Source organism: Mustela erminea, chromosome 15 (genome assembly GCF_009829155.1).
Source record: "Mustela erminea isolate mMusErm1 chromosome 15, mMusErm1.Pri, whole genome shotgun sequence".
Lineage (NCBI taxonomy): Eukaryota > Metazoa > Chordata > Mammalia > Carnivora > Mustelidae > Mustela > Mustela erminea.
In genome coordinates, this window is record NC_045628.1 from 51,375,292 (window position 1) to 51,391,073 (window position 15,782).

Sequence of the window (15,782 nt, forward strand, 5' to 3'; positions counted from 1 at the left end):
AAATGTATAGTCAGCCCACAGAATGGGAAAAAATATTTGTCAATAACTCAGAAAATAAACATCCAATATTCAGAATACATAAAGTACTAGCACAATTCAAAACCAGAAAAAGTTAAAAAAATGAAAATAGACTAAGAATTTGAATAGACATTTCTCCCAGGAAGATATTCAAATGGTAGATAAGCACTTGAAGAGCTCAGTATCATTTGACCTTAGTCAAATGCAAATCTAAACCACAGTTAGATACTTCATACCCAGAAGATGGCAATAAGAACAACAACATGAAGAAAGAGTGAGGCTAGAGGGTAAATGGGGCCCTCATAAATTTCTAGAGTGAATGTAAAATAGTTCTGATGCTTCAGAAAATAGGTTGGCAGTTACTATAGGACCCAACATTTCCCATTCTTAGGTATATACCCATATACCCATATACCCATTGAAGACATACACCCATACAGAACTTGCACACTAATGTCCATAGCAGCACTATTCAAAATTGCTAAAAAAGTGGAAACCCAAATGCCTCTGAATGGATGAATGGATAAACAAACTGTGTATATCCATAAAACATATTATCCATCCATAAAAAGGAATAAAAGTGCTAATACGTGCTGTAAGAATGAATGTGCCTCAAAAAGATTACACTAAGTGAAAGTAGCGAGATATAAAAGGTCACATCTTAATGATTTTATTTATATGAACTGTCCAGAATAAGCAAATGTGTAAAGACAAGAAGTAGATTAGCTTTTGCTGGATAGGTCAGGTGGGAGGAATGGGCAGCTTCTTTTTGTGTGCAGTGATGAAAATATTATAAAGTTCGATGGTGCTGATTTTGTACAACATTGTGAATATAATAAAACCACTGAATTGTACAGTTTAAGATGGTGAATTTTAGGAAAGTGGATTAAATCATAGTAGAAGATTCTTCTAGGAAAAAAATGTTCAAGCATTTAAGATGTACAATTTGATGTTCCTATTCCTATTCCTATCCACTATATGAAGATTTTACTGTTTGTGCATTTACTGCTTGAACATTTAAATTCTGTTTAGTATTTGGCAGTTATCAATGCTGCTGCTATATGTACACATGCAAGTCTAAGTGGATGTGTGTTTTCAATTTCTCTTGAGTAAATATCTAGAAACACAATTTTTAGATCATATAAGAAGTGTATATTATACTCATAGGAAACTGTCAAAAGATTTCAAAAGTGGTTAAACAATTGTGCTTTCTTACCAGCAATACATGGCATTGCCAGGGGCTCCAATTCTCTGCTAAAAGCTGGAATTGTCAGACTTTTAAGTTTTGGCCATTCTAGGAAGTGTGCAGTAATATCTTACTGTGACTTCAATATGCATCCATGACAGCAGTCTTCCCATGGACTACTGTAACAACTACTGTAGACTAGGTAGCTTCAACAAGAAGTACTTATTTCTTACAGTTCTGGAGAAGATTGAGGTGAAGTTACCAACAGATTTGATGTCTGATAAAAGCCCTGTCCCTGGTTTAAAAAAAGAGTGGCTTCTAGCTGTTTCCCCAAATGGCAAAGAAACAGGTGGTCTCTCTGTCATGTCTCTTCCTAGGAGAGCACTAATCCTACCCAGGAGGGCAACACCCTTTTTTGACCTAATTGCCTTTCCACTTCCAAATACCATACATCAGTAGTTAGGACTTCAACACATAGATTTTGGGAAGATACATTCAGTCCACAGAAAACACTAATAATACTGAACATCTTGAAACAATAATTGCTATTCATATATTTTGATAAACTGTCTAAATCATCTGTCATTTTCTTTTTAATTAGATTGTTTGTATTCCTCTTAATAAGCTGAAAGAGTAGTTTATGTATCCTCTGGATATGTCTCTTTCTGACGTGTCTTACAAAACATTCTCCCAGTCTGTGGCTTGAATTGTCTTTTTATTAATTATGGGTTTTTTTAATATAAAAAGTACTTAATTCAAATAAAATCCAATTAATCTGATTTTTCTTTCATGGTTTGTCCTCTTTTAAGAGAAAACTTTGCCTACAAGTTATATAATTGTATCTCTCACATTTAAGTCTATGACCCATTTTGAATTAATGTTTTTATATGCATTAGTAATACTCAAGCTTTATTGACACATTGCTAACTCTCAATTGAACTATACTTGGGTCTTTTGTGATTATGTTTCAGTGAACAATATAACAAATCTTACACCAAAACTACATGGTCTTACTGTAGATTATATAAAGTCTTGAAACCAGATAATATATGCTCTTCAATATTTTCTTCTTTTTCAGTACTTTGGTATTTTAAGTTCTTTGTATTTATATTTGAACTTTATAATCACTTTGTCAATTTTTATAAAAATGCCTGTTGAGATTTTGAGATTACATTGATTCTACAGATCAGTTGGGACACTCATTGCAACTTACCCATATTGAGTCATCCAATATTGTTATTTTCTCTCAGCAATTTTATGTAACTTTCAGTACACATATTATACATACTTTTGTAAAAATTTATCCTTATGTATTTTATATTTTATGCTACTATAAATGGCATTTTTAATTTTGCAGGTTGACAAGAATAAAAACAAAATGTTTGAATATTAATCTGAATCTTAAAATCTTGCTAAGCACATTTATAATTTCTATTGCTGTTTGTTGTATTTTGTTATCTATTTTTCTTTTTTGGGGGGGGGGGTTTGAGAGAGTGCATATGTGCCTGATATGGTGGGGGTGGGCAGAGGGAGACAGAGTATTCCAGCATACTCCTCAGTGTGTCCAGAGCCCAATGTATGGCTCAATCCCATGACCCCAAGATCATGACATAAGCTAAAATCAAGAGTTAGACGCTTAACCAACTGAGCCACCCAGGCACCTCATTCTATAGTTTTCTGAAGAGATGGCTGTATCATTTGTCAATAGAGATTTTCTTCTCCCTTTCCCATGTATATATCTTTTTTTTTTTTCCTTTCCTTATTGCACAGACTAGAACTTCCCGACAATGTTAAGTGGCAATCAGAGATCAGCTATCCTTATCTCTTTTCTGAATTTAAGTGGAAAGATTTATTCTTCCACTATTTAAGTGTGGTATCAGTTATGGGATTTTCACAGATAACACTTCATTATCCTCAAATTTCCCTTCTCAGGTAAGTTTGCTGGAGATTCTCATCATGAAGTGCTATTGAATTCTATTTATCTGCATTTGCTGAGATAACTGTATGTACTGTTTTTTGGTTTTTTTCTGTTTGTATTGGGAATTACACCGATTGTCTATGGAATATTAAACTGCTTTTGTGACTCTGGAATGAAATACATTAGGTCGTGGTATATTACCCATTTGGTTAATCACTAGATTCAGTTTGTAAGATTTAAATGAATTTTTGTTTATGCTTATGTGGTATGTTTGTATTTTCTTTTCTTGTAACAGATTTATCTGTGATTTTGTGTGCTGACCTTATCAAACGTGTGGGTACACATGCCTTTCTCTTCTAATTTCTGGATGAGTTCATGTATAATTGGTATTATTTCTTCTTTAAATATATGTTAGAAATCACCAGTGAAGGCAGTTTGTGTATGGTTATTAAAAATGACTTCAATTTATTTTACAGCAACATGGCTATTCATGTTATCTATTTATTCTCGAGCAAGCATTTGAAGTTTGTCCCATTTAACTTTTTTTGGTTACTGGCAAGAAGTTTTTTCATAATAGTCACATATATATATTTTTTTTTTTTAGATTTTTTTTTTTTTTTTTTTTTATCAGAGAGAGGGGAGAGAACGAGCACAGGCAGACAGAATGGCAGGCAGAGGCAGAGGGAGAAGCAGGCTCCCCGCCGAGCAAGGAGCCTGATGTGGGACTCGATCCCAGGACGCTGGGATCATGACCTGAGCCGAAGGCAGCTGCTTAACCAACTGAGCCACCCAGGCGTCCCAAGTCACATATATTATTTTTAATGGATGTAGGTTCTGTACTGGTTCTCCCTACTTCTTTCCTAACATCCTGACATTATTAATCTGTGCTCTCATTCTCCCTCCCTCCTCCTATTTTCCCTTTTAAGTCGGTTTGCAGGGTTTTAGATTTTATTGATATCTTCAAAGAACTAGATGCTATCTTTTTTTGGTTTTCTGTTTTATTTTCTTCTGTTTTTATCTATACTATTTCCTTTCTTTTGTTTAATTTGGATTTAATTTGCTTTTCTTTTCCTAGTTTGTTTTATGGTTTAAGACTAGATCATTGATTTGAGAGCTTCCGAGATTTCTTATTTGTATTTGATTGTATAAATTTCTCATGAAATAAGCTTTAACTGTAACCCATAAGTTTGAGGTTGAGGTTTCACTTGCTGTATCTTCAAAAAAATATTTTTATTTCCTTTATTTTTTTTTTTTTACCCAAATGCTATTTAGAGTGTAACTTTTCAATTATTTAGGAGTTTTGTAGTGTGTGTGGGGTGGGGGGGGGAGTGTGAGTACGCACACAAGAGGAATTTCTAGATTAACAACATTGTGGTAAGAACATATTCTGTAAGTTTTCAATCTTCTGAAGCCCACTGTGATTTGTTCTATGGCATGATAATACTGTCTATCTTGGTTCCATGTGTTTTCAAAAATAATGTGTAAAGAATAATGTGTATTCTACAGTTGTTGGTTATAGTTGAGTATAGTCATTAAAAAGGTCATTCAGATTTTCAGATTTCCTTTTTTTTTTTAAAGATTTTATTTATTTATTTGACAGAGAGAGATCACAAGTAGGCAGAGAGGCAGGCAGAGAGAGAGGAGGAAGCAGGCTCCCTGCTGAGCAGAGAGCCTGATGCAGGACTCGATCCCAGGACCCTGAGATCATGACCTGAGCCAAAGGCAGCAGCTTAACCCACTGAGCCACCCAGGCGCCCAGGTCATTCAGATTTTCTGCCTGCTTATTATATTTCTATTTGGTCAATTAGTGAGTAAAATATGTTGAAATCTCCAAAGTTCAGTTAAAGTTTGCCTATTTGTCCCTTACTTTCCCATCAGTTATGTTTTCTATATTTTGAAGCTGTTACTTACGTAAATATTTATAACTGTTTTATATTTTTGATGTATTGACCCTTTTGTCATCAGGATGTGTCCCTCTTTGTCTTACCACTCATTACCTTGAAGTCTACTGTATCTGATATTAATATAACCACTTCAACTATATTATGCTTCATATTTTCATAGTATATTCTTTTCCAACCATCTATTTTCAATCTACCTCTATATTTAAAATGCGTCTTCTGTAACAGGTAGTTGATTCCTGCCTTTTTAAACCAGTCTAAAAGCCTCTGCAATTGGATTTGGAAAACTGTAATTTATGTACTTATTGCCATAATTGTTTTTATGTCTACCAAATTACTATTTATTCATCTCCTTCAACTCCAATTTCAAATTTAATATTTTTCATTCTTTATTCATTTTAGTGGTTACTTCTTCCTTTCTTACAACTTTTGATTGAATATTAAACATTTAAATATTTTTAGTAACTCTATATTCTATTGTATAATTCTGATAATTAAAAAATAATTCTAGTAAGTAGTGGACTTCTGATTCAAACTGCAAATGTAGTTTCTTTCACTACATGTAACTGCTGCTAATTTCTTTTTCGTGGCTTCCTACTGTTGCTGTCTTAGCTTGAATTCCTCTCAGTCTCAAAATATGGTAGTCAACCAAAGATTTGGGCAGAGATGTAATATACATTTTCTATGATTTCCTTGCTTCTAGCACTCTCTATAACTCCAAATCGTTATCTATTCTTTGTACTCTGACACTCCAGTTATCAGGATTCACCATTCTCTCACTCAGGCTATACACTTTTGGGGAATACAATTATTTAGAAAAACATTAAACTCACAGATATGGCTCTGTGCAGGGATATTTTTCAATAATCAAATGTTTTCTCATCCTTTGATTTTTCAATGGATGTCCTTACATGTAAATAGTGAAGTCCCTACTATTCACACGTAGTTTAGCTGTCAGCCATGGATTTGGGGCACTTTATGGATTGAATTTAGATCCCATTTCTTCTTCAGGCCTCATGCTACCATTTACTTTAGTTTCTGGGAGCTACCACTGCCATATTCTCTGACCTTTGTAACTTTAACTGTTAGACTGTGTCTTTTCTCAATCCTATTTTTGGTAAAGTATACCCAGTATACCCATGGGGCCCAGCTAACACTTTCACATTCTGATGAGAGAGGTCTAATCCTACTCTTCTTTTGTTGCAGTTACTTTGGAATTAAATTTCTCTTCCTCTACCCCCTTTCTGACATTTTTTTCATTCTTCAAATAGCTCTTATTATTCTCATATTTTTAATAAGTAGTGGCTACATTGGGTTCCTGTAACTATTTTACTGTTGTTTTATTAAAGTAAATTCTCTCCTGGTCAAGTAAATTTATTAAAGTAAATTCCCCTGGAAGCATGTTCCCATAATATCTTCCTAGGGCTGGAAAAGGCCTGGAATAATCGCAAGGGTGTGTTGCGTCCAGGGTGGAGGAGGCAGGCTGCTGCAAAGGTTTACAGAGTAAGGGAAAATCATGCAATATTACAACCTTGCAATAAAGTATCTTCTCTCCCAAACACTACTTGGGAAAATGAACAGGAATTGAAGAGCAACTCTAATCCCGCCTTGAAGGGAATCACCCAATTTCTTCGCTAATTATGGTTGTTGATTAGGATTGGCGTATATTGGAGAATGCCATGCAGTTCTTCAAATCGTCCTGTTCCTTCAAGTCCTGTTCCTTCGAATACTAGAGTTGCTTAGTTTTGCCAAAAAGCAAAAATACTAATTAAAAACACCTGGTATGTCAGCAAACTTGGATTAGGCACAGAAACTGACTATGGGTACAGAAGGGCTTCCCTGAGAAGTTTATATATAAATGTTGTCCTTGTCTGTGTTCACTCCCAAGTATGCCTGGCAATATGTAAGTGGAAACCCCCAGTCAGGTATATGCTATGTGTTCTAAGAACAACAGGATATAATGAGCTATCTCACTTCTGTACATCACAAACTCACAGATTTAGAGTCTAAACAGATGAGTTCTCATTGGCTCCCACTACTATTTCCTATCAAATTCTGGTTTTTTGTTTGTTTGGGTGTGGGGTTTGTTGTTGTTGTTGTTGTTTGTTTGTTTTTGGTCCACATGCTACTTGCTATCCCATACTCCTATGAATCACAGTTTCTATACTCACAAGGTTAAAAAAAAAAAAAATCTTCTCATGGAACTCAGTTGAAAAGGGAAGGACCATCCTGTCTTCTAGGTATGAAAGCAATAAATCAGGAAGTTAGAAACAAAAGTTCTTGTGGGTATCTAATCTCTGACTTTCTCACTCATCCTAAAATACTCCATTTATTTTCTCCATTACCTCTTTTTCCAGGTAAGATCTGTATGCATTAGTCTTCTAAAAAATAAGAATATCCTAGGCCAAATTCTGTATGGCATAGATTTTCTTGGAGAATCTCTTAAGAATCTGCTCCAAATGGGACTGAATAATATGGAGGGTAGGGAGCCTCTTCTAATAGTCTGGGCAGAGAAGATGTTTGTCGTACCAATTAAGTGGACTAATAGTCTGTCTATTCACATCAAAAATAATAAACAGCAAAAAATGAGAAACAATAATAGCCCCCAGAACAGGAAATGTATTTTGAAATAAAACACTGATTAGATATTTTCTTATTGTGATCACTATTACAGATATCTTTTCAATAATACTAATTGTAAAGTTGTCCTAAAATAAATAATTCCATTTCACTGTCTTCAATGTACTTTTCTACTTCTTCCTTTACAGTTGTATATGCCAAGCTCTATTGTCTAGTACTTTGTAAAACAAAGGCACATTATATAAATGTGAGAAGTCATTATCATGTACTTACTATGCAAGACTGTACAATGCCCAGAGCAGTGAAGGGAAGGGAATTCTCTGAACAGAGCAATTTTTTGCATGTTGCTGATACATTTCTCAAATCACAATCATTTCCATGGAAACAGTCTGTGATATTGAAAAGACAGCCACTGTCTTCTAAGATCCAGCAGAAAAATAATTTTGTCTCTGAATGTAAAAGCTTCTTAGTCAATCACAAATATTGTCAATAATTAGCAATAACAGCAAGGGGAATTCAATTACAGGCAAAGCAAATTGCTTTTTATTTAAATGTTCTCTTTTTAATGCATCCCAGTGTGAAAGTCCCTCTTTAAATTAGTGAAAGCATGTGTAATCTCAATACCTCCACTGGGGGTTATAGGAATATATGTAGTCTCGCTCTTTTGTCAAGTGTTTAGAAGCTTAGGACAAAATTATACTGCTGTTGGTACTTTGTAATGATAGATATAGATAGTAATTTAGATAATTAAGTGTATTCCAGCTTTATTTCAATTTTCTCCAGTTGTAAAATTCTTGTCCGCTAGCTTAATATATTCATGTTTATGTAAATTTAAATGTAATCATAACCATTCTGTAGTCATTATCAAAACAGGTTCGGCCATCTTCATTTCATTCTCTGATGCTTTTTAACCTTAGAGAAAGGTCCAACAAATGTTCTACTAGAAACCAACAAAGAGGACTCATCTAATCTTGGTTCCTGTCAGTTGGGTTTAATTTTTGCAGTAGGCATCATTTTAGCCAATAGTAGAAATGTGAAAAATTTATGAACAGGAACCATGGCATCTGGAGGAAGAACCTGAGATGTCTACCATTCGGTAACTTCATTAAGGAGACAAGAATAAAAGAATTTTATTTTGGCATGCTGGGGAAATTTGCCTTGAGGTCAAAGTTTATCAACTGGTTAGAACTCTTGATTATACATTCCTTTGCTTTTCCTATCTAAAAAGGTGTCATAGTCCTAAAAATGACTATCCTGACCACTGAACTGTAGCATGGCACAGAAGCATTGAATATGCAAATTAGAGAACTAGTCAGACTGAGAAATTTAAAGTATGGGAAAATATAAACTATAAGCAATTTTTTCTTCTGAGGTGTATATGCCAATACTTTCATCTGCTTTATGTTGGGGTGACATGTTTCTAGTTGATTAATCTATATGAATATTAGAAATCAGGTTGTAGTCACAGCAATTTTAGTGATGTTAACTGTAAGCACTTAGGTGATTTTGTATATTTACCCTTTTGGTGTTTTGTCTTATTATATGTTGTGTCCCTCTCAACAATTATAATTCTACCAAGGCTAGAAACTATGGCTGGAAATTAACCCACTACCTAATTTAGAGTGCACTGCATACAACAAAAGATGAATGTAATAGATTAAAGACAGTTAAAAATACTTTTGACACTCCTCCCATTGAGCTCATCCCTCTTGCCTAGACTCTGGGCTTAAATTTGTGATTTGCTTGATTAATAAAACACAACAGAAGTAATATTCTGGGATTTATGAAGCTAAATCAAAAGAAGTGTTGCAGCATCTGCTCCACTTCTGTAACACACTTTGTGGGACTCCCAAGCTTTCAAGAAAGAAGCTATTTGCCCTGAGACCACAGTACTAGAAAGACCATTTTTGAGACTTTCAGTTGTCTATCCCAGCTGAGCCTAGCTTCAGTGTACTCCTGCCAAGATGTCATATTTGTGAGTGAAGTCATCCTGAACTCTCCAAACCAGTTCATCCACCAGACAAATCCAATCAAGTTACCCTGTTTGGTGCCATGTGGAGTAGAAACACCTGCCAGCAGACTCCTGAATGACTTTTTGAGCCACAAAGTCTGAAGACATAATAAAAAGGTTGCTGTTCCAAGGCTCTAAATTTTGGGATGGTTGGTTATACAGCAATATATAAACCAAAATAAGAAAACAAGGTATCCAAGTTGTGTTTTGTTTTAGTTTGGTTTGGTTTGGGTCTTCGTGTGTGTTTTATTGAGACCACAAAATGTTTATTCTACTGTTCAGCTATAGACCTGTTTTTGTCAGGTCAGGTATACTACAAAATATAAATGTAAATTTCATCCATCTAATGATTACCCACTATTTTTTTCCCTCTTCAGCACAATCCTTGCCACTGACATTCTGTATTTAATTCTTTCTTTTCATTCTAAAACTCATAAAGTAAATAATGATCTCTTTTTAGGCAAATGAAAAGGTTTTGAAATTACAAAAACATCCTGTACTATAGATCTTTGAAAGTCATGTAAAATAGTACATTTACATTCTATAATGTTATTAACATATTTGTTAAGAGTAGATAACTTATAATAATAAACTGTTTTTGCATTTCTTTTTTATTGAGGTGTAACTGAGATATGGCATTATACTACTTTCAGGTATATGACATAACAATTTGATCTTTGTAGACACTGCAAAATGATACCACAACATGTCTAATTACCATCTGTCACCATATAAAGGTGCTTTTTTTTTCTTATGAGAACTTTCAGGGTTTACTCTCTTAGAAACTTCTAAGTAAACATTACTATATTACTGACTATAGTCACCATGCTGTACCTTACATCCCATGACTGATTTGTTTTATATTTGGATCTTTGGACCTCTTGGCCCACTTCACCCATTTTGCCCACCACCAAACACGCCTCCCCTCTAGCAACCAGCATTCAGTTTTCTGTATCCATGAGTCTTGTTTTGTTTCTTCATTCTTGTTTTTCAGATTTCACATGTAAGTAAATAATATGGTATTTGTCTTTTCTGTATGACTTATTTCACTCAGCATAATCCTCCCTGGTCTATTTGTAGTGTTGCAAATGGCAAGATTTCTGTTTTATGGCTGAATAGTATTCGTGTGTGTGTGTGTGTGTGTAACATCTTCTTTATACACTCACTCATCAATGGACACTTAGGTAGTTTCCAAGCTGCAAGAAATTTAGGGAGATATATATATATATGTATATATATATACATATATATATACACACACACACACATACATACACACACACACATACATGCACACACATATAGTAGGTATTTATTTGAGGTAAACAAAAACACTAATCTGAAAAGATATATATAGAGAGAGAGATATATATATATATCTTTTATATATTTTATACTAGGTATAAATACCTAGTAGTGGGATTGCTGGATCATATGATAGCACTAATTTTAATTTTTTGAGAAACCTCCATACTGTCTTCAAAACTTGCTACACTAATTTACCTTTCTACCATCATTGCATACAACAGTCCCCCTGTCTCCATTTTCTCATCAACACTTGCTTTTTTCTCCATCTTTATAATAATAACTATTCTAATAGGTAGTATTTCATTGTGGTTTTGATTTGCATTTCCCTAATGATTAGTAATGTTGAGCACCTTTTCTTTTCTTTTTTTTTTTTAATTTCTTGTTCTTTTTTTTTTTTTTTTTTTTTAATTTGACAGAGAGAGATCACAAGTAGGCAGAGAGGCAGGCAGAGAGAGAGGAGGAAGCAGGCTCCCTGCGGAGCAGAAAGCCCGATGTGGGACTCGATCCCAGGACCCTGAGATCATGACCTGAGCTGAAGGCAAAGGCTTAACCCACTGAGCCACCCAGGTGCCCCTTGAGCACCTTTTCATGTGCCTTCTGACCATGTGCATGTCTCTTTGGAAAAATGTCTATTCAGATCTTCTGCCCATTTTTTAATCTATCTATTTTGCTACCTAGTTATAGGAGTTCTTTATGTACTTTGGATATTAACCCTTTATTGAATATATGATTCATAAATACTTTCTCCCATTCAGTAGGTTGTCTTTTCATTTTCTTGATGGCTTCCTGTGCTGTTCAAAAGCTTTTTGATTTGATGGAGTCCCACCTATGTTTGCTTTTGTTATGTTTTCTATTGAAGTCAGACCCCAAAAAGCAATATTAAGACCAATGTCAAAGAGCCTACTGCCCTTTCTTCTAGGAAGTTTAATGTTTTGAAGTCTTCAATCTATTTTAAGTTAATTTTTCTGTGTTGTATAAGATAAAAAATTCTGAGAGGCACAAGGGATTCAGAACTGCTATCAAGAGGGTTATGAAATAAGAGAACATACACAAAAAACAAACATAAGTTGAAGGATTTCAATAAAATGTATGCCTAACTAAGAGATGATAAGTTCCTCCCATGGAAAGAGCTATGTATCCTAGGTAAAGACACAATATCCAACATGCCACATAATAAAACAGTAAGATGAACATAGGTATAAAATACAAGAAATCCTTTTTGAGATCCTGATAAAATTATAAAATTATAGTGGTGCATATGGATAGGTCTCTGAGGCAGCCAGGATGAACATAGTGATAACACAGAACATGAAGTCAATCAGATCCATGTTCAGATCCCAGTTTCTCCACTTTCTCAATTTTCATCAAGTTATTTCACTTTTCAGTGATTCAATGTTATTAACTCCAAATGAAGAGAACATGTCTTTCATTAGTTAATTACCTAGTATCTGCCTGAGACACACAAGAAATGTTAAGTTCTCCTTCCTTTAAAAAGGAATATGGGGACTACCTCTAACCATATATCATTCTAATGGAAAGGTAAGCTATTTTTTTCTTTCCTGGAGAAGTTAAATTGAAAACTGTCTCTAACTATTCAAGCCACATTCAATTCTCTTTTTCTGCTTATTCATGTGTAAAAGAAGGAAAATTAAAAACAACAGCACATACCTGCTATGCATTTCTACCTTTCAGTCTTCAGAGTATGGTTAGTGTTTTCTTCTCTTTTTGTTAATTGAAGATTATGACTTTGGAGAATAGAAAATATGCTAAGTAATTCTATCTATCCATCTGCCTAAAAAATAAATCAAAGATTCCAGAAAAGAGCTTGCATTTAATAACAGGAATGAGGAAGACAATTTTGAATCGGTAGAATATCCAGAAATAGTGTAAAAAAGGATTTAACAGAGTTCAAGAGATATAATTTAGAAATAAGCATCATGGAAGTATTTCCAAATAATTCTTAGATTAAACACAATGAAATGGCAATGAGATTTCTGGCACTGGATATTTGAATACTGTTGAATAATAATCAGAGCTAATGTCGATGAGCCATTTATAAACATACAGTTACTCTTTAGAATCATTACTCATTTTTTTTAATATTAATTCTCAAAGCAACTCTAGGAAGTAGGTAATATCTTCATTTTTCAAATGAGGAAACTATGTCACTCAGAGCTTCAGTGACCTCTCCAAGTCTTATAACTAATGAAAGGTGGAAATACAAATGACCTTAAAAATCTCACATGAGGAAGTAAAAAAGGTCTCCAGATACTAGTTCTTTTTCTTGAAATGGGATATTACATAAAATGCAGTAGATACTGGAAAAGATCAGATTCCAAGGATCCAGCAGGAAAGCAGCTCTCTCTGTTCAAGCATGTACTTCAAGTTTACTGTGAATTCTCTTGATGCTCCCATCCCATTTCTGCAGTTACACTTGTAAGTTCTGTTGGAGTGAGACACAAATTCTAGTCTGCCAGATGCTGTCTAGAGTCAATACTGATACAATCCAGCAACACAGTAGTACTTATTAATTGTCTATGTAGGATCAGTCTTCCCACAATCCCACCAACGTGTCCAAGGTTTTCTTTGTAAAATGACCCACCTCTTATTCTTATCTGTGTAACACCACTTAGGTGAAAGTGACCAAGTTCTTAGTCACAAACTGGTTCAGAAATGTGATATATTTACAAATACGATACAATTCTGTCTAATTGGAAATGTGGGGATCTGGAAATGTGATACACTTACAAATATATAATTCTGGCTAATTGGAAGCTATTTGCTGGCAGGCTCTGAGAAAAAAAGCTGATGGAAAAATAATTCACTAAATGCCTTATTGTGTGGATGTAACAAAGTAGAAGAGTAACAACTATCAGTGCTATCATAAGGAAGATAACTGGAGAATCTAGAGATGGTGCAAAAGCTAAGGCAAGGAAGTACAGGCAAAGTATGTAAGACTTTGTGAAGATTCCTGGATCAGTCCTTGCCTGTGGCATATTGTTGAGGTACGCAAATCATTAAAGTTAGTTTTTAAATTTAAACTAAGTTCCCATATGATACAATCTCATAAAATGGGATTTCTTAATCTTAGTATTGTTGACAACGGCCCAGATAAATCTTCGTTGACCATCTCGGGCACTGCATGATGTTTAGTAGAATTCTTGACTCCTACCTACTAAATAACAGTAGACTGCCTCCAGTCATGACAATTAACAATGTCTTCAGTCATTGTCAAGTGTTCCCTATAGGGCAAAATCACTTATTGCTGAGAACAACTAATATGGAACACTAGTACACATTTTGGGCACCTTCCTACCCACCATTCCTACTCTCTTTATCTATCCTGATTTTCATTCATGCATCCATGCATTCTTTGCTTTGGTAACTTTACTAAGCCATGTAATCCTATTCTTTGGCCATGGATTTGTTTGATGGCTGCAAAGTAATGAAGTCTGGGCTGACGAATTTCAGGAAAGGTGTTTATATCTAGAGGAAAATTTCCTCCTTTTTTTCCTGAAGTTAGGTAATTCTACGACTAGATTTGTAGAACTGTCTAGATGTGGGAATCATGGGAAAACACCTTGTGATCTTGTTGAGAAGACAGCTCTTAGACTAAAATGGAGACAGATCAGAGTAAGACAAAAAATGCGAAGCTTCTGACAAGTCTATTGTGCAGTTGAATCAGACCAATATGGAAGCCTTTCTGCTTCATGAGTGAATATGTCCCTCTTATTGATAAACTTGTTTGAATTATGTGGTCTGTTACTTACAATCTATGTGCCCTGATTCAAAACATTTGTTTAGCCTTGGCATGTAAAACAAAGTTCCAGACAAACAGTTTAGTCAGTGCTGTTAGATAGATTCTATAATGAAGGGAATGCTCTATACCTGCAATGTCCAATAAGATATTCACAGCCACATGTGGCTATTGAGTCCTGGAAAATTAGCTAGTATGACTGAAGAACTGAATTTTTTATTATTAGAGGAAACATACGTAGTAAGAGATCTACTGTCTTAACAAACTTTTAAATGTACAATACAGTATTGTTAACTATAGGCACAAAGATGTACTGAAGAACTCTAGACTTTGTTTTATATAACTGAAACGTAATGCTTGAGTAGCAACTGTTTCCCTCCCGCCATCCCACGACTGCCATTCTACTACTTGAATGTGTTTGATATTTCATGAAAGTTCAATTTTTAATATGATCTAACTTAATTTAAATCACCATGCCACTGGACAGCACAGGTCTAGAATAAGCTTTATGTTGTTGCTGTTGTTTGTTTTTTGGCTTTTTATAATGTTCATGCAATTAGAGCTTTAGTTAGCAAGAAGCCATAGCCTAGAGAGATAGCAATGTCCCCTTAACAAAACCAACAAATCCACAAATAGTTTTTTATTCTTTTATTCTTAAGGTAAGCATATGTAACAAGAGATCTAGCCTCTTAACAAACTGTGGGATGGAAAAAAAACAAAGGAACAAGACAATTCGGCGACTATTAGGAATCCAGAGAGCTCCACAGCTGGCACTGCTCTGAAGGCTAACTAAAGCACATGAAGAATTTTAACCTGCACAAATCTCAAGTGCGATCTACTTGGTCTTCTATTTAGCAAAATGGGGAGCATCTAGATTGGAAGACCCTGAGTTAGGTGCCCACCAAGGCCCAATCATCTGGAGCATACGGATCACATAACTGTGGTCATGACAATATTTGTCTATAATTTCCTCAGTGGGCATCATAGGCATTAATAACAATATTCTCATCTTTTAATTTGTATTTCCTCAGCCATGTAAGATGCATGTTGTCATCCTCTTCCTACCAGTAAATAGAGAACAAAGCTGGTAAGCAAGTGCTCTT